The sequence below is a fragment of the Lagenorhynchus albirostris genome, chromosome 1 (assembly GCF_949774975.1).
Source record: "Lagenorhynchus albirostris chromosome 1, mLagAlb1.1, whole genome shotgun sequence".
NCBI classification, from domain to species: Eukaryota; Metazoa; Chordata; class Mammalia; order Artiodactyla; family Delphinidae; genus Lagenorhynchus; species Lagenorhynchus albirostris.
In genome coordinates this window covers 73,929,038-73,952,772 of record NC_083095.1, presented here as the reverse complement: position 1 = coordinate 73,952,772, position 23,735 = coordinate 73,929,038, and the positions used below count along the sequence as shown (strand labels likewise).

Here is a 23,735-nt window from a genome sequence, read left to right as displayed (position 1 = left end):
CCTTCTGAGGTGGCCCACACTCTGTCTGTGCAGTGTGCTTCTCTCTAAATAAATCCACTTCTTACCTATCACTTTGTCTCTCACTGAATTCTTTCTGCGATGAGACATCAAGAACCTGAACTTCATTACATTAAGTCCTGAAACCAGGTGTGTGATCTCAGTTGGAAGACCATGGGTTTTGGCCGGGTTCAAGTCCCCGCTGCATGGGTTCAAGTCCCAATCTGGGTTTAGGCTGGGTTCAAGTCCTGGCACATGGGTTCAAGTCCCAATCTGAGGTGCACCACTTCAGAATCAGTAAGGCCTAAAAGCAAATAAAGCAACCTAAAAGAGAAAAAATAATGGGGGATGGGGAGGAACTCAGGTTCTTAAGAACAAGAAAAGTTAAGAGAAGCGACAAGCTGTGTAGACCCAAAGGGCAATGTTGTTTGTCTTCTTAAAAAGAAGTGCCCCAAATTGCAATTAATGCAGTAGCTTTGAATTAAGAATGATTCATAAAATATTTTAAGATATGAAACAGAATTTTTTTGAGTTTTTTTTTTCAAATACTTTGAAAGGCTCAAGGGGAAGGAAAGCTCCACCCTGCCTCAGAGTTCAGTATCTGAGTGGGAGGGTGGCCCTGAAGCCACTGCACATGACCTTGCCTTAAGTAGACAAGAGACATGACCCGATTTGCATTTTAAAATGTCAAAAGTAGAATGGATCCTTCCTATTGCTTTCTTTATGCTCCTGGTCTCTCACTTGAGCTAATATTGAGATTAGCATGCTTCCTGAATCAGAATACGTGTGTGTGCTGACAGCATATCTCTGGGAGAAGGTGCCCTCAGCCAGTGTGCAGGGCAACGGTGCCCTTATTGTCACAAAAGGTGTATCTGGTTATCACCTTTGACAACATTAGCCGTTATGATTCCAGGACCACCAAACAACCCTGATTATAATTAACTTCTCTTGTAGCTTTATCTCTAGCAAGATACTAAGCTGATCAATGAATGTTCTTTTTTGTTGTAAGTCAAGAACTTAGCATTATGGTTTTATTTTTCTTAAGTGTGTATTTCTATGAATTCTCAATCTGCTATCGTTCTTTATTATTTTGATATAAGCCTATAATCCCTTATCCACTACTCTGAAATCCAAAAAGAAAGTTGTTTTTTTCATTTGGCAGCAAAACTTGACATGAACAGATGGAAGTCTATTTATAGTCTATCCTCCTCAAGGAGAATACTTATATATTTTGCTGCAGAAATATAATGTGTTTGATTACAAGGTATCCTTTATCTGTATATACTGAGATACAGTTTTTGTCCTTTTTCTGCATCTATTGAGATAAGATGGTGTTTGTCCTTTATTATGCTTTATCGTGAATTATACCGATTGATTTCTTAATGTTAAATCCAATTTACTTGTAGTGTATTTTTGTTAATCTATTGCTCGATTTGGTTTCCTGATATTTCACTTAAGATTTTTACATCTATGTTCGTGAGAGATTAGTCTGAAATTTACTTTTATAATATTTTTGTCAGATTTTGAAATGAAAGTTTATGCTGGCCTTATGAAGTGGGTTGGAAAGTGTTCTGTCTTCATTTTGGGGGAGCATCTGTGTAAGATTGGCATTATTTTTTTCATAAATGTTTGGTAAAATTCACAGGCCTGGAGTTTTCTTTGTGGGATTAATTTTTTTAATTGTTATGGAGCTATCCATATTTTTCTATTTCTTCTGATATAAAATTTGGTGTGTTGTATTTTTCTAGGGATTTTTTTCATTTCATCTAAATTGTAATGCCATGGGCACAGAATTACTTACAATATTCTTCTATTATTTTTTATTATCTGCAGGATCAATAGAGATGCTTCTTTACATTCCTAATGTTAGTTATTTGCATCCTCTCTCTTCTATCAGTCATTTATCAGTATTATCAGAGAACCAAATTTTGGCTTTTTTGTTCCTCCCTTTACGGTCATCTCTTGATTCATTCTTGTCTTTCATCTACTTTCTTTGAGTTTATTTTGCTGTTCTTTTTATAATTTCTAAAAATGGATGTTTAGTTCATTTATTTTTCAGCTGTTCTTTTTTGTATAATTCATTCAGAACTTACAATTTTCCCTTTCAGAAGCTTTAGTACACAGGTTTGGATATGGAATATTTTATGATTATTCAATTCCAAATAGTTTTAAATGACCATTATGATTTATTCTTTAACATGAGTTATGTGGAAATGTATGCCTTAATTTCCAAACATATGTAGACTTTCTAGCTTTTGGCGGTTGTTAGTTGAGTTCTAGCACAACTGACCTGAGGACAGAGAACATGCTCGATATGATTTCAATATTTTTGAGACTTGTTTTATGGTCCTTAATTCCGGCCATAGACTTTTGCCAGGTTGGTAGTTATTTTCTTTCAGCTCTTTTTTTTTTTTTCTGTGGTATGCAGGCCTCTCACTGTTGTGGCCTCTCCCGTTGCGGAGCACAGGCTCCGGACTTCTTTCAGCTCTTTGAAGATATCTGTTTGTTGTCTTCTGGTTTCTGTTGTTTCTGTTGAGAAAACCAACCCACTCTTTGGCTGGTTGAGAAACTGATTACATTGGGCCACTTCATTCGGAAATTCATCCTAAAAAAAAAAAAGAATGTATATATATATATATATATATATATATATATATATGTATAACTGAATCACTTTGCTGAACAGCAGAAATGAACACAACATTGTAAATCAACTATATTTCAATTTTTTTTTTTTTTTTTTCAGTACGCGGGGCTCTCACTGCTGTGGCCTCTCCCGTTGTGGAGCAACAGGATCCGGACGCGCAGGCTCAGCGGCCATGGCTCACGGGCCCAACTGCCCCGCAGCATGTGGGATCTTCCCGGACCGGGGTACGAACCCACGTCCCCTGCATCGACAGGCGGACTCGCAACCACTGCGCCACCAGGGAAGCCCTATATTTCAATTTTTTAAAAAAAGAAAAAAAAATGCATCCTGATGGTGACTGACATGTGTTCTGGGTAAGAGGTGTGCTTTTCCTACTAACTGTTTCTGCACCAACACCATCAATCAAGGACTCACAGGGTGTCTGATTTACCACCGTGACATTCCACATAATGTTACCCTAGGCCAAAAAACCCACTTTATGTCAAAGAGGGTGTGACAAGGGGCACATGACAGCAGAATCTATGGGTTCTACCATATGCCATGTCACCCAGAAGCTGCTCATATAAAAGAGCATGATAACTGTTTTTTGAAGAGATGCTAAGGCACCAGCATGGAGATAAGATGCTGTCTTTCAGGATGCAGTGTACATCTTAAACCAATGGTCATTAAACCAACGATGCTGTGTCCCCACAGACAGAACACATGTGTCCAGGATCAAAGTAGGAGGAGTCCATTTTAACATCATTCCCAGCAACTCACTTGGCTAATTTGTGCTTCTTATCCCTGTGACTTTAATTTCTACAAGTCTAGAGGTCCTGGTTCCAGCAAAAACTAAAACTGGCTGCTCCCTAGTCATTGAGTCATATGACTCCTATGCATAATTTATTAAATTTCTACCATCATCTTCAATTCTTATGTTAGTTTTCTTCTTATCAATGTATTTCTCTCTTTCTTTGGAATTATTAATACTTGATAGCGCCCTTCACCCACGTTCTGTCCTCCCTTTCTTCATCCTTATAGTCCAACATTTGCAGTGAATGTTCCTGAATTCAAGTTACAATACAAATGTACCTCTCTCAGTCCCCGAATCAGATGCTGCTTCTGTCCAAATACAGCCTGCCTCTAGGGGGTGTGCATCCTCAAGAAATAGGGTGTGGCTATGATTCAGGAAGTCTAGGGAGGGGCCTGAGCATCGTCATCTTCCTAAAGCTCCACTGGCATTCCTGACCTGCTTCTCCAGTTGAAAACTGCTCCCTAAGAGAATCTGTACCTGCTTCTCTCTGCATCTCTGCTCCATTCCTCTCTTGCTACCAAATAGACACTCCCCGCTATGAGGGAGAGGACATTCCAGCTATGAGGGTGAGTAAAAGATTCACCATCCCTGAGAACTGCCTTTGTTCTAAGGTAATTTCCAGATTGGGTGAGTGTCCTTTGCAATCAAAAGAACTTAAGTAGGGCTTCCCTGGTGGCGCAGTGGTTGAGAGTCCGCCTGCCGACGCAGGGGACACGGGTTCGTGCCCCAGTCCGGGAAGATCCCACATGCTGCAGAGCGGCTGGGCCCGTGAGCCGTGGCCGCTGAGCCTGCGCGTCCGGAGCCTGTGCTCCACAACGGGAGAGGCCACAGCAGTGAGAGGCCCGCGTACCGGAACAAAAAAACTTAAGTAACACAACTAGTAAGCTGTGATGGCTAATTTTGTGTGTCAACTTGGCTGGGCCACAGTACTCAGATATTTGGTCGAGCACCAGTCTGGATGTTGCTGGGAAGGTATTTTTTACGTGAAATTAACATTTAAATCAGTAGACTCTGAGTCAAGCAGGTTATCCTTCATAATGTGGATGGGTCTCATCCATCAGTTGAAGGCCTTAAGAGAAAATAGCCTAAGGGACTCCAAGGAACAGGGAATTCTGCCTTCAGACTGTCTTTAAACTTGAGCTACAACATCAGTTCTTCCCTGGATCTGCAGCACAGCAGATTTTAGACTTACCACAACTCCACAATCACTTGAGCCAATCCCTTAAAATCTCTCTCCCTCTCCCTCTCTTTATAGATAGATAGATAGAGAGGTAGATAGATAAAGAGATAGAGAGATAGATATAGACATAGAGGTTCTATTTCTCTGGAAAACCTTAACATATGCATTTCTTGGTTTCTCACCCATTGTTCTTAGCTCTCTGAGTAAACCTGACCTCTGGACGCACAGAATCATGCCCTGAAAGAGGCTGCAATTTCTGGACAACTGGAGACAAGCTCATTGGAATAGGACCCAAGAGCTGGACCAGATGTTGGTGTTAACACTCTCATAACTGTTACAGGACAGGTTGAACACGGTGTGCAATGAATAACTTTGAAGAAATGTGCATACATTTTCAAAAGGTACTTTATCAATAAGCAAATGTCCTGGTTTTGCTTTCTTTTTTCTGTCTCTCTTGTCCCTGGGGACCCCGAGGAGCAAAGTCCCCCTGACATTCGGGCTCATGACTCTCAATGAAAAATTTCTAATATAATTAGTTTCTTTCTAACTAGCTTTCTTCAGAGTTCACAGTAGCAGAAATTCATTCCAGCAAAAACATAGTACTGAAACAAGAAAGACTCCCTTTCTTTTTTTTCCTTAAGCTTCCATGAATCTTTCTGTAAACTCCTGTAGGTATGTGACACAAAAATGCTTCTGAAAATGTGGCAACCTATGAATCAAAGTGAGAAACTACTCACCTTCAAGCCAGACATTTATCTTGAGTGCTTTTCTAAGATGTACGCATCACTTCTGTGAATTCGTGCTTTCACTCATTCTTTCTATGCCCCTTCCCACCCAATGGTGCTTCAGTTTCCCTAGCTTGTCCACACTCAACGAAACACAAGGGAATTTGAACCAATCTGATCATCTCTAATGGATTCTTGGATGGGTCATCATTTTCTAAACAAATAAACAAGAGTCAAATGACTGCACTTTAACTAAGTGAAGTGTTCTATAGAAATCTTTTTACTCATTAGCAGCTTGTCTGTTTCTTTTCCTCCTTTTTCTTTCCTACATCTCCCTTCACTCATCCAGAGCCTTGGTGAAGACAGGAATCATTCCACTAGCTCTGATACTTTGGCTACAGGCGCTAATGCATTTCTAGAGTAAGTGTTCACACTTCTTGCCTCTAACACGCAGAAACATGAAACCTGTCCCAGGCTTCTCAGCCTGATGGGGAGTCCCAGGGGAAAGGCTGTTTGGGGAAAGAAAGAGCTCAGGCTCTTTGTCTGTAGTGTCTTATTTCTCACAGGTCTCCCTAGAGCTCTCCTGCAGGCAATAGCCCTTCTCCCTGATGATTTAGTCATCATGAATTCCAAATCTAACTGTGTGAGAGACCTTGTTTGTTAAAGGTGCAAGGAACTCAAACACTCTCTCTCTTTTTTTTTAAGCCTTGTATTTTCTTTTCTTTTTTAAAAAAATTTATTTATTTATTTTTGACTGCATTGGGTCTTCGTTGCTGTGCGCGGGCTTTCTCTAGTTGCGGCCAGTGGGGGCTACTCTTCGTTGCACTGTGCGCAGGCTTCTCATTTCAGTGGCTTCTCTTGTTGCGGAGCACGGGCTCTAGGTGCGTGGGCTTCAGTAGTTGTGGCACTCAGGCTCAGTAGTTGTGGCTCACAGGCTCTAGAATGCAGGCTCAGTAGCTGTGGTGCACTGGCTTAGTTGCTCTGCGACATCTGGGATCTTCTTGGACCAGGGATTGAACCCATGTCCCCTGCACTGGCAGGCAGATTCTTAACCACTGCACCACCATGGAAGTCCAAACACTCTACATTTTAAAATTTCTGCCTGACAGGGTCATAAACATTCTAACTTCTAGCCTTCCTGGTTGAATACAGTGAGTTAGTGTTGAGGTGATCAGAGCAGAAGCCCATTCTGACCTAAATCAAGTCAGTGACACATTTTCCAGCCACTTCTCCATCACATTTTTACAGGAAGAGCCTGATGTTCTATGCATTCAACTATTTTGATGCGGTAGTGAGGAGATCGTGACGCTAAAAAGGACGTCACCTTTACCTTCACCCCATTCCCGATCCCACGTGAGGCTTTGGGAGTTGAGCTGTGGTCCTGTGATGTCTACTATGTATACTACTTGCAAATTTAAAATAAAGCCCTTTGAGGAGGGGACTGGATGGCAGGTTTGGAAATTTAGGGTTTTAGGGGAAAGTAGACGCTGTTTAAATTAAAGAAAATTGAGGTAAAGCACCTCCTTCCTCTTCCCAAAGTTTGGAGTGGGGTGGGTATTAATAGCAAAGGATCATCTCTTTCCAAAGAAATCTCTTCACAGATCTCTTCGGAAATGGAGTATGTTCCCCTCCGTACTGATTCCTTTTTTGTGTCCTAAAACTGGGTGAGAGGTTTAAAAGTCATAGAACAAGTTTTTAAACATTTTATTTGAATATTTGTATATGATCACCTGGCTTTGGAATTTCTCATCTAGAGTATTTTGGTGCCTTGGACAAAATGTCAATTTTAACAGCCTGTTACATATACAAAATAAAAATAGAATTACAGGGAGATAAAGACAAATCTAAAAACATAGGAGAAGATCCTAACACATATTTTGGAAACTGACATCACGTAGACAACATCAATCAATACACAGAAAATATTTAGAAATAGACCTAAATAAAAAGCACAAAAAATCTTTACAGGAAAAAATTTAAACTTGATTGAAAGATATAGAACAAAAGGTGAATAGAAACAGATGTTTAGGTTTCTGGATGAGAAACCTTAACATTATAAAGATGTCGGTTATCTCTCAAATTAATCTATAACTTCAATGCAATCTCAATTGAAATCCCGGCAGGATTTTTAGGCAACTTGACTGTTCTAAAATGCCATTGGGAAAGTAAAGGCGCACTAATAGTTTAGACAGTTTTGAAAGAGAAGAACACAGGTATGTGCGTGTGAGGGAGGTCTCTTGCCCCGTTAGACAAGACATATTGAAGACTCTAGAGTTTAAAACAGTGTAGGGGAGGGGGAAGGAGGAGGGATAAATTAGAAGTTTGGGATTAACAGATGCACACTACTATATATGAAATAACCAACAAGGACCTACTGTATAGCACAGGGATCTATATTCAATACCTTGTGATAACCTGTAATGAAAAAGAATAAGAAAAAGAACAGATATATATATATATGTAACTGAATCACTTTACTGTACACCTGAAACATCATAAATCAACTGTACTTCAATTTAAAAAATAAAATAGGACTTCCCTGGTGGCGCAGTGGTTAAGAATCCGCCTGCCAATGCAGGGAACACAGGTTCGAGCCCTGGTCCGGGGAGATCCCACATGCCGCGGAGCAACTAAGCCCGTGCGCCACAACTACTGAGCCTGTGCTCTAGAGCCTGCAAGTCACAACTACTGAGCCCATGTCCCACAACTACTGAAGCCCATGTGCCTAGAGTCCGTGCTCTGCAATAAGAGAAGCCACCACAATGAGAAACCTGCACACTGCAAAGTGTAGCCCCTGCTCACCGCAACTAGAGAAAACCTGCACGCAGCAACGAAGACCCAACACAGCCAAAAATAAATAACAATAAAAATTTTAAAAGTAAATAAAATAGGGCTTCCCTGGTGGCGCAGTGGTTGAGAGTCCGCCTGCCGATGCAGGGGACGCGGGTTCGTGCCCTGGTCCGGGAAGATCCCACATGCCGTGGAGCGGCTGGGCCCGTGAGCCATGGCCGCTAAGCCTGCGCGTCCGGAGCCTGTGCTCCGCAAGGGGAGAGGCCACCACAGTGAGAGGCCCGCGTACCACAAAAAAACAAACAAGCAAACAAACAAATAAATAAATAAAATAGTGTAGTATCATTACAGGAGAAGAAAAATAAATCAGTGGGATAGAAAAGAGAACCCAGACACAGATCCATGCACATGTGGGTGAATACTAGAGAAGGCATTAAAATTCACCAAGGAAAAGATAAACTATTCAGAAAAAAAGTCTTGGAAAACTGGCTCATCTTTTGGAATAAAATAGAATTAGATCACAATCTTATAAGTGGAAAAACCAAATTTTAGATCAATTAAAACATTTAAACTAGTAGAAAAATATATAGAAGTATATCTCCATGATTTAGCAATGGGTGGACTTCCTAAAGCAGACACAAAAAGCACAAACCATAAAGGAAAAGATTAATACATTTGATTATATTAAAATTGAAAACTTCTGTTTGGCAAAAGACACTATAAACACATTTAAAAGACAAGTGGCAGACTATGACAGCACACTTGCAACATATGTAGCAGATGAAGGAGTAGTGTCCAAAGAGACAGATAACTCCTACAAATGTAAGGAAAAGACAATATGGAAATGTTGCCAAATGAGGAGCAGACAATTCACAGGAGAGGACACTCAAACAGTAAAAAGAATTATAAAAGAGCCTCAAACTCCTAGTAACTATGGAAAATAAAATTAATAATTTATATATCATCTTTCACTAATCAGAATGACCAAAATGTGAAAGATTGCTGTTACAAATGCTGGCAGATATAGCAGTTGTGGGCTACACTTTTATACAATATTTTTGGAAAACAATTAAAAATTTAAACGTTCCTACTCTTCAGTCAGCAGGAGCCATCATGAATTCTATTTACTTCCTTGTCCAAATCAGGACATCCTTGAAGGCCTGTGGCTCTCCTCTCAGTTAATTTCTAAATATGACACACCCCAGGCCTTCCTCACCTGTTCCCGCACTGGCCCAGGGCCTGGAAAGCATAAGACTGTCTCTGACCTTCTGTTGCCCCACATGCAAAACACCTTTTGTCTGTGTGATTCCATGGCCTGACAGCACAGGTAATTTCTTCCTGATGCCTGCTGCTCTGAAGTATGGCCTGGGCAACTGCTTCTCGGCCTTTTGGCTAAGAGCAGGTGTAGTATCTATTCTTATCAGAAGTACGGCCTGGGTTCTCTTTATTCTCGGACCCTAAACATTATGGAGAATTTGTCAGGTTGTTAGTTATCCCCACTCTAGACTAGGCAGGGACAGGAGATTTACACCATTCCCACTCTGCATCTCTGCCCCAAATTCTTCCCTTACACCAGCTCATAGAAATTTTCTAGTCTGTTCTATTGGCTTACTTTTTTTTTTTTTAAAGTCTCTTTTGGTCTGAGACTTGGACTATACTTCTTGAACTTAGAGGCTAAAAATGTGAAATTTCCCAACCTTCTACTTCCTTACTAGGTGTGGTGGTATTAAAATATGTTCAAAATTTCATTGGTACACCTCCCTTCAAGTGATGGAAGCCAAATTCCTATCCCTTTGAGTGTGGGCTGAACCTAGTAACTTGCTCCTAATGAGTAGAATACTGTGGAAGTGACAGTGTATAACTTGGGAGAGTAGGTCATAAAAGGTACTGCCACCTCCTGCTTACTCTCCTTTGGACCATTCACTCTGGGGTAGGCCAGCTGCCATACTGTGATGTCACTCAGGCAGCCTATGTGAAGCCCATGTAGTGAGGATGCCTGCCAACAGCCATGTGAGCAAGCCATCTTGGAAGCAGATGCTCCAATCCCTTTCGGCCCCATCTGACATCTTGATTGCAACAACACAAGAGCCTGTGAGCCAGAACTACCCAGATAAACTGACCCACAGAAACTGTGAGCTAATAAATATTTGTTGTTTTAAGTCTCTAAATTTTGGGGTAATTTGTTACACAGCAATAGGTAATTAATACACTGAGGGAATTGGCAACATCTTGTCTCATGGCCAAATGGGATAATCAAAGAGAGAAGAAAAGAACATACAGGTTAATATTTTTTATGGGCTGAACTGTCACTCCATCCCCCTCCATTCCTATGTTGAAGCCCTAACCCTCAGTACCTCCAAATGTGACTGTATTTGGAGATAGGGTCTTTAAGGAGGTAATTAAGATTAAATGATGGGGCTTCCCTGGTGGCGCAGTGGTTGAGAGTCCGCCTGCCGATGCAGGGGACACGGGTTCGTGCCCTGGTCTGGGAAGATCCTACATGCTGCGGAGCAGCTGGGCCCGTGAGCCATAGCCGCTGAGCCTGCGCATCTGGAGCCTGTGCTCCGCAACGGGAGAGGTCACAACAGTGAGAGGCTTGCGTACCGCAAAAAAAAAAAAAAAAACTGTACAAGAGATATAATGAAATCCCAATAGATAAATTAAAATGGAATATTTTAAAGATATTCAAATAACTCAAAGGAAGGCAAATGTAAGAAAACCAGTTTCTTCTACACACAGAACACTCTGATGTAAAATGTGCAGTTTTTCAACACTGAGTAGTTTTCCAGCTGTCTATGGATGCCAACTGGGTATCCTACAATTTAATTCAATTCTGACATTAAGTACCCCAAGTAAGTGCAGACCCACAGGCTAAAGGCTTCATCCCAGAAACTGCCTCCCACTTCGGATGCCCATGGCCAGTCTGGGCCTCCCATACTTCTGACCAACCAGCTATAAATCAGGGGTTCCTACACCCCCCTCTTCAGTTTCAGTAATTTTCTATAACAGCTCAGAGGACTCAGGGAAACCCTTTACTTACTATGACCAGTTTATCATAAAAGATACAACTCAGGAACAGCCAAATGGAAGAGATGCACAGGGCAAGGCGTGTGGGAAGGAGTGTGACGCTTCTGTGCCCTCTTGGGACACGCTATCCTTTCAGTACCTCCATGCATTCACTGACCCAGAAGCTCTCTGAACCCCTTAGTTTAGAGTTTTTATAGAAATTACATGATGTACGCATGACTGATTGAATCATTGGACATTGGCGATGAAGTCAATCTCCAACCCCTCTCCTTTCCTTGGAGGTCAGGTGCGGGGCTAAAAGTTCCAACCCTTTAATCAGGTGGCTGTTCCTCTGGCAACCACCCCCAGCCTCCCAGAGTCATCTCATTAGCATATAAACAGACTTATCACAATGGAGGTTCCAAGAGTTTTAGGGACTCCGTGCCAGGAACTGGGGAAGATGACCGACTATATATTTCTTATTATACCACAACATTACAGCAATAAAGGGGAAACAGGAGTGAAACACAGAGGGAACAAGCAAAAACAAATTTATAAAATGGTATACCTAAACCCAAACATGCCAATAATTACATTTAAAAGAATAAGCTGTTTCTATATGCACTAATGTAGAAAAGTCTCTAGGACATATTGTTATATAAAAAAAAGTTACAGAACAAAGCATTCATTATAAACTAGTTAAGTTTTTTATATATTCCTGTATGTCCATGTACATTTGTATTTCCAGCCCAACATAAATGCATTAGAAAGATCTGGAAGTATATTCAAATTGAAAATAGTTCTTGAAAATTTGCTGGGATGAGAGAGGAGAAACAGTGTCAAGAGGAAATTTTTTTCTATATAATTTTAATGACAAGAATGTATTTATGTATTACTTTGTCATTAAAAATAAATGAATGGAATTAATTTTAAAAGAACATATTGTTTCACAGTGTGCTGGTGATACCATATGGGAATTAGACATTTTTAGGTCCCCTGACTCAGGAATGTAGCCAACTGCTTTTAGCAGAATTTGTCAAATGAAGTTATTAGTATTTCAATCTATTTCCTATCTGTGTCATTTATCTTTTACTCCCATTTTTCTTCCCCTTCCCAAATTTAAACCCTCAAGTCTGGAGCCCTGTAACCCTAAGGGTTATGGATCCAATCTCCCTTTATCTTCACCGATTCCAACATCATATTACTCTTTTAGAATTTAGCACTTTCAAAATTTTAGATATTCCCAGGAATGGCTTTCATAAAAATATATTCAGCAGTTTTTCCACTATTATTTTTAAAGTAGTTTTAAGAGCAATGTTTTTCAAATTGTAGGTCTCAATTAGTAATGGGTCATAAAACTTATATAGTGGGTCTCAATTCATATTTATTTTTTAAGAAATGAAATAGAAAATATCAGAGTACACTGAAATTATAGCGTGGGTGAGATTTGTGAAATTTTCGTGTGTGTGCACGTGTGTAGTGGGTTGTGATGGAAAATGTTCTTTGTTTTCTGTAGGTTGAGGTAAGGGAGGTGGAGGAGGAAGAGAAACACTGCTGTTGTGAAAACATTTAAAAGAAACTTGATGCAATGTGCCTTCTTTCCTTCTTCAACTTACACTTGTAAGTAACGTGTAAATACTTACCCCTTAAACAAATGCTTGTTTAATGACTAGCCAACAGATTCTTAGCTATATAGGCCTAGAAATGTGAGGTAACTGGAAGTTTTACAAATAATGCCATTCATCCATCCATTCATTCATTCATTCAATATTTATTTAGCGTCTATTACGTGCTAAGCCTCAGTGAAAGAATCTTTGGAAATTTCAGGGGAAAAAAAACTAACCTCTTGAATGGAATAATGAACAAAAATAAATAAGACATTTGCACAGGGATTTAAGCCAGTTTTGTAATACGAATGTAATACCATGAACAGATATCCCCTGAGAGGATAGGGAACAACCAAGCATGCATACCAAGACTCGCTGTCTCTGGTGGGGCAGGTGGGAGTCTGGAAAGGGTTTCAAGAGCAGAGTAGGCCACCATGGTGGTACCACAGTTCCACCTCAGCGTAGGATCCCCCTGGGTAGGGAGGCGAATTTTCTGGGGCCAAAAAATATTCTCCTCACCAGGACAGGCTTGACTCCTGCTTACACAACTGACTCAAAGTATGTTACTTAAGGGGCTGGAAACAGTGATGATTGTGGCTAATATTTTTTTTAAGTACTGAGAATTTTTTTATTACGAAAATTTTAATGATCATGATACAGCATGGCACTGGTTGCAATGACTCTAATTTCAGTGAATTTGAAAGCATGGTTCCCCCCACATATTGATCTCTCCACCTAATGGACGTCCTAACATAAAATTTTGTCTTCTGATAATTCACAATAGAGACAGTAAATATTTCCTTGGAAGTCTTTGCTCACCTGCCCTTAGACTTGAGTGTGTAGTTTGCAGTTGTGGGTTCAATGGTGTGTGCTCAATCATACATGGAGAGTTACTGACGCTGGTGAGGGACTTACATTTATTCCTGCTCCTTGAATCCGGGGTGACAGCAATTATTTCCTGAAAACTTAGAAAGTCATCAGCCTTTTCAGTAAAAGCAAACAGGATTATGATCTATTCTCCATTCGTTTTAAGGCGTTAGTACTTAAACTGATGTCTCTTGGTAAGTATGATCTCAGGTGGCCTTGAGCTGCAGCGGCTTGAAGCAGGACTTAGGTTCCCCAGCCAGAGACTGAGGTCGGGCAGCAGCAGTGAGAGCGCTGAATCTTAGTCACTAGACCACCAGGGACCAGTGGCCAGTGACAAGGCCCTGGCCCGTCAGCTGTGTAGAAATGAATTTCAACATAGAGATGGAAAGTAGTGAAGTAGGTAAAGTGTTTATTAGGAGGAAAAAAAAGTACATACAGTACATGTGGATAGACACACGGGGGCGCTCAGAGAGAAAGTCATGCCCTCATGGTAGTTTGAATCAGTTTTATGGGGTATTTCTTCCAGGTTTCCTTTGACCAATCATCTTGCTTTGCCTGATTCTTTTATCTCATATGGATTTTTATTTTTTCTAGTTTCTTTAAATTTTTATTTATTTATTTATGTATTTATTTTTGGCTGTGTTGGGTCTTCGTTGCTGCACGCAGGCTTTCTCTAGTTGCGGTGAGCGGAGGCTACTCTTCCTTTCAGTGCGCGGGCTTCTCATTGCAGTGGCTTCTCTTGCTGCGGAGCACGAGTTCTAGGCGCACGGGCTTCAGTAGTTGTGGCACGTGGGCTCAGTAGTTGTGGCTTGCAGGCTCTATAGCGCAGGCTCAGTAGTTGTGGCGCACGGGCTTAGTTGCTCCGCGGCACATGGGATCTTCCCGCAGCAGAGGACCAGGGCTCGAACCTGTGTTCCCTGCATTGGCAGGCAGATTCTTAACCACTGCGCCACCAGGAAAGTCCCGCTTTGCCTGGTTCTAAGTCCATATTTCATATATTACAGGGTCCTCCTCTGTGTGCATGCACATCTCTTAGCCAAGAGGGATTCTAGTGAAGAGACCTATGGGTAAGTTGACATCACTTACTATGGGGTGGTGCCCCCTCCCTTTTTGACCTCCAAGGAGCCTTTCTATGCACGTGTAGTCGGGAAGGTCTCCTTAGCTTTGAGGATGAGGAATATGTGGCCTTTTATCTCTTATCTGGGCAAGGCTCAGCCTCCTCTCTCGATTGTCCTGTTATTGATATTTTGGAGTTTCTGTCCACAGGGAATGAACTCCTGCTGCTTACCCTGCAGCCCATCTATCTCCTGCCTCAGGTATATGCATTTTCTTTATTAGATAATAGGTGGACATGTTTCTTCTGTCTACTATTGACGTAATTTCTGTGACTGTAATTTTTGGAAAGGAAAAAGGAGTGAAGGAAGTGAGAGGGGGAGGGAAATAGGGAGGGAGATTCACATGGGAGGTGCCACTGGTAGGGACATGGATGGTCCATGCCATGCCACTGTTGCTCTCCCATGATGGCTGAAGGTGAGCCATTGGGAAGTTGGCAAAATATGCCAATGTGTAGCTGAGTTGAAAGACATAGAAGAGGGACAGCCTCGGGGTGAGTGTAAGTAGTAGATATTGCGGTATCTGACCAAGAGAGCCTCAACATTCCCCTCAGCTTGATTGGACTTTAGGCAGGCTTCTTCCTGACTCCAAGCCCTTACCTCCCTTTTCTTAGAGTGTTTCCTTTTCAAAACCTGTCACTGTGAATTCTTTCTGCCCCTTTGAGTTGTAAATCTTTTTAAAAAGCATCTTGTCAGTTTTACAACCCAGGAATGTCTTTCTCAAGGACCAGGGAGCCATCCCTTTGAAATATAAACATCAAGGGAGACAGCATCCCTATCTCCCAGTTTCTGTGGGAGGATAGGAGCCTAATTTAGGTGGGCACCTTGCTCCAAATTGTAAAACTACCTCCTGTCATGAAGATGCAATAAAGTTTAGTTTTCCTTTGGGTAAGGCCAGTTAACAAACACAGATGGCCTGGAACTTCCCCACCCCAGCTCTTAAAAACTCTCCTGCCCTTTGTCTCCCTAGAGGTGAGCTCAGCCTGAGCTGAGGACCCCAGCCCCTGTTGCAATAACCTTGAACAAAGTCTTCTTTGCCTGTTTAATTTTGTTCCGGAAATCTTTCCTTTAGCACAGCTATGGGCTAGGCTGGGGGGAAAAATACTTGAACTGAGAGTTGGGAACCTGGATTGAGGTCCCCCCTTTGCTCCTAAATTATAGGAACTGTGGGCAAAGCACTTCACCCCCCTGAGCTCAGGATCTTTAAAATTTAGAGGTTAAAAAGATGAACTCCAAGATTTCTTCCAGCGTCAAGGTTTTTTGATGGCGGATGTACTTGATTGACAATAGGGAAAATTATAAATTCTCCAAGAAACATATAGCGATTTAAATGCAGGTGGGTTGTTGTGTCGCATAGAAAACATCAAGGACTAACAGGATTATATACTGTTGCACTGCTCTTACCTGGTCCTTAGAAGATGAAGGGGCTCTTTAGGAAGCATGAACGTGACCCCCTGTGGAAAACCCTTGTTCTAGAGAAGTGACTAACCCCCAAGATGCTACCCATCTTGAATCCCCAGAGACGCTTGTTTCCAGGTGGGCACGTTGGAGGCCACTTTTAAATAAATATTCTTTCTCTACAGACTTTATAGTTATCATAAACACTACTCTGTCCTATCATGGGTCAGACACCAAGACAGCTGGTGGGAATTTGGAACCAGAAGGATCAGAGTAGGGATAGGAACCCAGATAACCAGTTAAGGGTCTGTGATGATTACTCCATACTACTTAACTCACTGTGCACTTTTATTGTATAAACCTATCACCTTCCACTCATTCTCCCCAAACAGGAATGTCGTTCATTCATCGATAGGCCAACCAGCCCATCTTAAGTGAAGGTGCTCAATCTCACAGAGTTCCAGCAAATGAAAGGCCTCGAGATAAGAGGCAATAAGAACTGACCGTGTTTGTCCTGCTGCATCAGGAGTGAGTGCTGCAGTACAACACATACAGCAAGGACCTCTGGTCACAGTGCCGAAGGAATTATCCAGAATCTTCCTGGTCTATTATACTAATAAATCTAATACTACTATACGTATACTAATACTAATATACTTACACGTTAATAATTAATAGGAGTGAAAGTTGCCTCCAACCACCACTGTGACCCCCATCACGAGGCAGGTGCTACAGCAATGTTCTATCAGTCAGGGCTCTCTTGCTAAAGGAGAAGCACTTCTGTATTTCAAGGAGAAAGAGTTTAGTTAGAAGCTTACACAATGCTTTGAAGGGTTGGAGAAACAGTATGGAAACTAGCTGGTTCATGAAATCAAGCAGGGGTGGATCCTAGGGAAACTGTTGACAACAATCCCAGCTGTGTCTGTAACATCAAAGCAGGTGATTCTCAGGAGGGGGCCGGAAGCTGCAGCAAATCATATGTCTATCATATGTCCAAGCGTTTGTTCACAACTGCCAACAGACACACTGACTCTTCTGCCTTCCTCATGTCCTGTGAGCAACTTTAATTGGCAGACTGTAACCCAATACAGGAAGGTGATCCTGGGAAATGGAGCTCCAGACTTCCCTGCAATGCAGAGAATGGAGAAAGTGGTGTGGATGATATTGAATTGACAAAGATAATCTGGTACAAGCAAATTAAGCCAAACACCTATATCGAGGGTAGAAGGCACACAAGATGCCATTCCTCGTATATTAGTACAGAACCTCAGGGACACTCTGGGCAGAATCCCTAGAGCAAATTAAGTGCAGACAGACATGGTGGCTTAATAATTCACCCAGCTTCTCTTTCCTTCTCAAATGTCAAACTGCCTGGAAGTCTCAGATATCGATCTGACACACACGTAACCCCCATGCAACACAGGCTATCTTTCCTCAACCTGGCAGTGCCCTCAAGCATAACAAGACTCTTCAAAGCCCAAGTCCAAGAGAGCAAGGTCCAGAAAGAGAAAGGAGTTTCCTCCTCCCCTAGGTTCTCCCTGGGGCATCCCTTTGTAGGGTCCAGAGCCTCCCTGATAATTGACATGAACACCCATGGCCACGTGCTTTCAGTGACACCAGAAGGGTATGGTGTGAACCTACGGCCCCTCAGAACAGGGCAAAAAAATGTGCATTGTGCAAAAAAATGACCATTCACCATATAAGACATAGCATACACAGTAGCAGGGGGCTCATTTTGTTACACTCTCAGATGTCTAACTGGGGAGATGATGGTATCATAAGTACAGGAGGCAAAGGAGATTTAGAGGAGGAAGGTGAGGAAAGGGACCCTCTGACACTGGGTGGGAATGTAAATTGGTGCAGCCACTATGGAGAACAGTATGGAGGTTCCTCAAAAAACTACAAATAGAGCTACCATATGATCCAGCAATCTCACTCCTGGGTATATACCAGACAAAACTATAATTTGAAAAGATACATGCACCCCTATGTTCATAGCAGCACTATTTATGATAGCTAAGACATGGAAACAGCTTAAATGTCCATCGACAGATGAATGGATAAAGAAGATATATATATATATACATATATAGATGTGTATGTAAAAAGATGATATATATATATGTGTATACACACACAGTGGAATATTACTCAACCATCAAAAAGAATGAAATAATCCATTTGCAGCAACATGGATGGACCTAGAGATTATCATACTAAGTGAAGTAAGTCAGAAAGTGAAAGACAAATACCATATGATATCACTTACATGTGGAATCTGAAATACGATACAAATCAACATATCTACAAAACAAGAACAGACTCACAGATATAGAGAACAGACTTGTGGTTGCCGAGAAGGAGAGGTGGTAGGGGAGGGAAGGAAGGGGAGTTTGGGATTAGCAGATGCAAACTATTATATATAGAATGGATAAACAACAAGGTCCTACAGCCTAGCACAGGGAAGTGTATTTAATATCCTGTGAAAAACCATAATGGAAAAGAATACGAAAAAATATATATATATGTATAACAGTGACTTTGCTGTACAGAAGAAATTAACACTACATTGTAAATCAACTGTACTTCAATAAAATTTAAAAAAAAATAAATAGAGGAGGAAGGGGAATTCAGTCAGACACACTGAGTTTAAGCTGTCTGCAGGAGAGCCAGGTAAAGGAAGCCAAAATGCCCTGGAGCCAGGATTCTCTGTATTTCTCCTGTTGAGAATACACAACAAAATTACCACTGGGCAAGCTCCCCAGCCCTTCCAGATTCACTGTTGTTGAAAGGCCTCCAGGCCTTTCATGCCCTAAGGGAACCCTTGCAGATCTGTCTCCTCTCCACCACATTCTTCCCTCCTGTTCTTCTGCCCTATCAACTGTAACTGTTTACAAATGCACGGTGCATGTTCTAGGCCTACGATACTGAGTGTGATAACTTGGTCATCAAAGAAGAGTCACTAGATAAATATTTGTTGAATTGAATTGAACTGATGGGAAAGGCTAAACTTGTTTAAATTATTTTACCTGAAGCTGTTTCCAAATCAGATCTGAGGAGAAGACAGTCAGGGTCAGACTGAGTCAAAAGGAAGAAAAGACCATTTATGCCTGGGGTCCTGGCCCCATACCCTTAAAATTCCTTTTGGTACTGCCATAACCAAATCCATGAGCTAACAAATGCTAATCCCTTGGCTAACTGCAGTGATGCAGAAAGAAGATTCCACGTGACACGAGGGTGCTGTGGTCAACTAGAGTTGGCATTCTGGTTTAGAAGAAAGAAAGAAACTCACTCCTTCCCCTCCCCTGCCTTGTGCTTTCCCCACGTCAGAGACAAAACGTGGTTAGTTATCTTGGTCCCCTACTTCCCTTTGAATTTGGCTAAAACGCTATACCTGTGATGCTGGCCTGGATCTTCTCCCATGAATACACCCAACAGAGAAGACCCTTGCTGGCCCTTGTCTCCATTGAAGGAAGGCAAAACTCCGAGGCCTGAGCTAGGCTGACCCTGGCTGGGCTGAGCTTTCACTGGAGCTGGCCTGGCTTTTGGGATGCAGATGCACTGACCATCTGGTACCCGCCTCTTCTGGGGAGCTGAAACTCACAGGACAGAACTTGAAGGCTGCAACTGTACTTCGTCATTATGTTAAAGGTCCAACCCCACTCCAACACCAGTTAGAGAGCTGTGTCTCTGTGGGGTCCTTAGAAATCAGAACTCAAGGCAAAGCTTGTAAGCTAACACTTTACTGAGGGTCCAGGCTGCAAAAGTGAAGGACAGAGGGCAGTGAATGGGGGAAGGAGGGCAAACATATACAAAGGGGCATGTTACAGAGCTGTCCACAGCCTCAGCAGAAACACTCCAGCTGCTCGGTCATGCCCGATGTCTGGGAGAGGCTGGGCAGAATCACAGTGCCTCACAACAGTCTGGTTGGGACAGAAAGGACAGCAACTTTACCTGTCAGCTCCTTCCCATTTCCTGTCACTCACACCCTTAGCGTGTGAACTCTCCTATACTTCCTGCTCTGTTACCGGCTCCTGGGGAAACCAGAACCTCCAGGTCTAATAAAGTCAGGCTGCTTTTCTAGAATCCTTGTGGTCATAGAATACGGGAGAAAGAGCAACATAGTCTTACTTCCCTTTGACGTCACCATATTCTTTTTAAACTGGTCATCATCCAAAGGAGAGAGCTTGTGCAGTTGGGGAGTTTAGTTGTGATGACTTGAGTCTTGGCCAATGTCTAAACTCGCTGAGGTATTTCTCAAGTACTTGAAATCAGTTTTAAGAAACAGGAGACAAATATTTAAGAATTGATTACTTTTTTAAAAAATAAATTTATTTTATTTACTTACTATTTTTGGCTGCGTTGGGTCTTTGTTGCTTTTTAATACAGCTAGATTTTTTTTTTTTTTTTTTTTTTTTTTTGCGGTACGCGGGTCTCTCACTGCTGTGGCCTCTCCCGTTGCGGAGCACAGGCTCCGGACGCGTAGGCTCAGCGGCCATGGCTCACGGGCCCAGCCGCTCCGCGGCACGTGGGATCTTCCCGGACCGGGGCACGACCCCGTGTCCCCCGCATCAGCAGGCGGACTCTCAACCACTGAACCACTGCGCCACCAGGGAAGTCCCAGCTAGATATTTTTAAATAGTATGCATTCGATTTTTTTAGTGCACAGAAACAGTCTAAAGAAGATAACCCCAAAGGACAGTAAATTGGATACATTCTCTGGGCTCCCCTTTTATTCTTTCCATTGCTGCAGCTATAAGCTTCATGCGGGTGTAAACTGACACCACCTTCCTCAGCGCTCTGTGTTTCTCTTGCTCTCTTCCCAGTGTGTCTCTAATGCTGGGGCATGGGACTCATGGGTGGTCTGAAACTGCAAAGGAATTAACAAGCCCTGGGACAACCCTTGACCAATGCAGGAAGGTGCTGGTGAACAACTGATCCCCCTACCAAACTCTTTTTTTTTAATTTAAAAAAAAATTTTTATTTATTTATTTTTGGCTGCGTTGGGCCTTCGTTGCCGCGCGCGGGCTTTCTGTAGTTGCGGCGAGTGGGGGCTACTCTTCGTTGTGGTGCGGAGGCTTCTCATTGCGGTGGTTTCTCTTGTTGCGGAGCACGGGCTCTAGGCGCGTGGGCTTCAGTAGTTGTGGCTCCCAGGCTCTAGAGCACAGGCTAAGTAGTTGTGGCGCACGGGCTTAGTTGCTCCGCGGCATGTGGGAATCTTTCCGGACCAGGGATAGAACCTGTATCCCCTGCATTGGCACGCGGATTCTTAACCACTGCGCCACCAGGGAAGCACCCCCTCCCAACCTTCTGAGTGGAGAATCCAAGGTGCATTCTATGTGGCTTCTCAGAAGATCCCAGTGGCTTCAGCCCCAGCCTCCTACAGTGGTGACCAACTGGAAAACACACTTTTGCATTGGCTTTCCCTTCTTCTCTGTTTTACTTTCCCCACTTCCTCCCTCCTTCTCCTGAGATTATTCCCCAAAAATTGCCTATATGCAAGCCTTGTGTTGGGCTTTGCTTTTAATTTTTGGGGGGGATTGGGGAGGGGGAGGCTAGAAGCGTTGGTAACAGAAATGGTAGAGAGCAGACCCTAGAGTAGGATCCTGGATCTGAATCACTCTCTGCTCAAATGGAAGTGAGGGCTCCACTGCCGGACAGCGTGGAATGGGCATGACCCCTGGTGTGCCATAGCGGTCACAAGATTCCTAAGATGGGGATGAGTGCAGGGTAAAGGTCAAGTGTTGGGTTACGAGGTTGCTAAGGCACTTGAACGATATGAGGGCAGTTATGATTATAAGGACTGAAAGTTTGCCAGCTTTTATTAATTGCTTTAGAAGCCTTGTAGAAAGAAAATGACAAGCCCAGCTTAGCCAAATAACAACACAGGTCACTCTGTGAGATCCAGAAGGACTCTGTAGCTTGTTTAAAGAGACCTCACCTCCGTCAGCCGGAGGGAAGAATGTGCTGAAAATAAGTATTTAATTATATGAGTGATGGAATTGCAATGACGATTGAATGCATGGCTTCAAAGGTCTCTTTACTCAAAGCCCTTTGAGGAGTTCTCAGGAGAGCTCCGAGAGCAGGAATAGGGGCATTTGGGTGTATGAGCCTGATAATACCGTGGAGGCTTACTCTAGAGGAGTCGTGAGAAGACACATTATATTAGATAAGAATTCTTGGGAGCTCCCTGGCGGTCCAGGGGTTAGGACTCCGCGCTTTCACGGCCCTAATACACCAGCACTTCTTTTCTCTCCTTCCCTTTTCCCTCCTTGCACACAGACCCCCAAACTGGCAGTGTGTCAGCCAGATGCGTTTTGTAGACCCAAAGTATTGTTTTAAAATTTGAATTAATTGTCAACATTTTAGAAATCACGTCAATCCACATAAAACTCTAAATTTCCACCCATTTTATTATTTACATGAACTCCATAAAATGTTAGAGTTTGAAATCTCTGCCCTGGAGTCCCCCTGGGGGCCATGCTTGTTCCACCCAAGAGGCAAAGGCCGCCTTGGGGTTTTTTTTCCCCTTACAGTCAGTATCGTAGACTGTGGGAATGGGACTAGACAAGGATATTAGTTATGACCTTTCACTTCATTTTGCAGATGAAGAAATTGATGAGTAGGAGATCACAGAACATAGTCAAGATTATACATTGGTTCGTAGCAAAACCAGGAGAGAGTTTAAACCTTTGTTTTCTGAGTACATAGCATTTTCCTTAGTGCACCCATCGCATTTTGGAGGTCAGAGTGGGGGGAGGTGAGGAAACCTTTCTCATTTCTCCCTTTAGCAGTTATATTGACTTGACATCTGCTGTGCCCTAACCCAAAACTACCTCTCCTGCCAAACTTGGGTGTAACCTACCAGTGTATGTACCACTGTTGGGTAATCAAGCGATTATTTTTTAACGTAACCCAGGGATCACACTTCCCTTAGGATAGTCTCCCTGAATCCCCATCCTGCTTACTCATAGAAAACCCCATCTTTTACCAAGATCCCCTGATGTTTCTGACTATCCCCAAGGAATGCTTAAAATCCCACAAATCCATCCGAATTGTCTCTGCCTCCCCTGCCCCCTTGCCTGGGTCAGGACTGCTGCTCATTTCCAGCACAGGACAGTCTTTCCATCTCATCACTAGCTTCTCCATGCAGATCATTTTCCCCTCAAACCACTTTCTTTCAAGTCTGGACACAGATACATTCCTATATTTCTCAGGCATAACATTTCACGAAACTTTGCTTTAACCTTATATAATAACAGGACCAATTCATGCTGCAGAAAAGAAAATGTGTAACAGGTAACTAGTTGCATCTGCTCCTAGATTGTCTATGTTATGACCATCCACAGGAGATTAACCAGTGCTCTCCTTTGCCCCCCCCCCACCCCAACCTGCAGCAAAGTTGCAGGGGCCAGAGACAGGCCAAAGATGGGCTATTTCTATACCTGGGAACACATTTCCAGTGAAACAAAGAAAATCTAAGTTTAAGGCTAGCTTTCCACCAGGTATAATGATTTACAGAGATGCCAAATCTACCCACAATGAAAACAAACAGTTGCACTCTTTGCATAGTAGTTTGTTTCTTTCCTGTCTCTCCACCCTAGAGTAGTATT

At 42.5% G+C, this 23,735-nt stretch overlaps 1 protein-coding gene, 2 long non-coding RNA genes and 1 other non-coding gene across 4 annotated transcripts in view; 3 read left to right on the top strand and 1 right to left on the bottom strand.

The window, feature by feature from the left end:
* Nucleotides 1-23,735, top strand: part of LOC132528066 (dehydrogenase/reductase SDR family member 2, mitochondrial-like) — a 165,265-nt gene that overhangs the window by 111,357 nt on the left and 30,173 nt on the right.
* LOC132517621 (uncharacterized) lies at nt 74-6,052 on the bottom strand. The gene is made up of 3 exons (XR_009539786.1): nt 5,355-6,052; nt 1,799-2,602; nt 74-321 (listed from the first exon to the last, which is right to left on the bottom strand). It is a non-coding gene; the product is annotated as an uncharacterized LOC132517621 (long non-coding RNA).
* On the top strand, nt 3,863-20,420 carry LOC132517617 (uncharacterized). The gene is made up of 6 exons (XR_009539785.1): nt 3,863-4,003; nt 4,813-5,018; nt 12,655-12,758; nt 14,617-14,679; nt 14,879-14,928; nt 16,515-20,420. It is a non-coding gene; the product is annotated as an uncharacterized LOC132517617 (long non-coding RNA).
* LOC132504813 (U2 spliceosomal RNA) lies at nt 9,505-9,691 on the top strand. Its single transcript, XR_009535111.1, has one exon. It is a non-coding gene; the product is annotated as a U2 spliceosomal RNA (small nuclear RNA).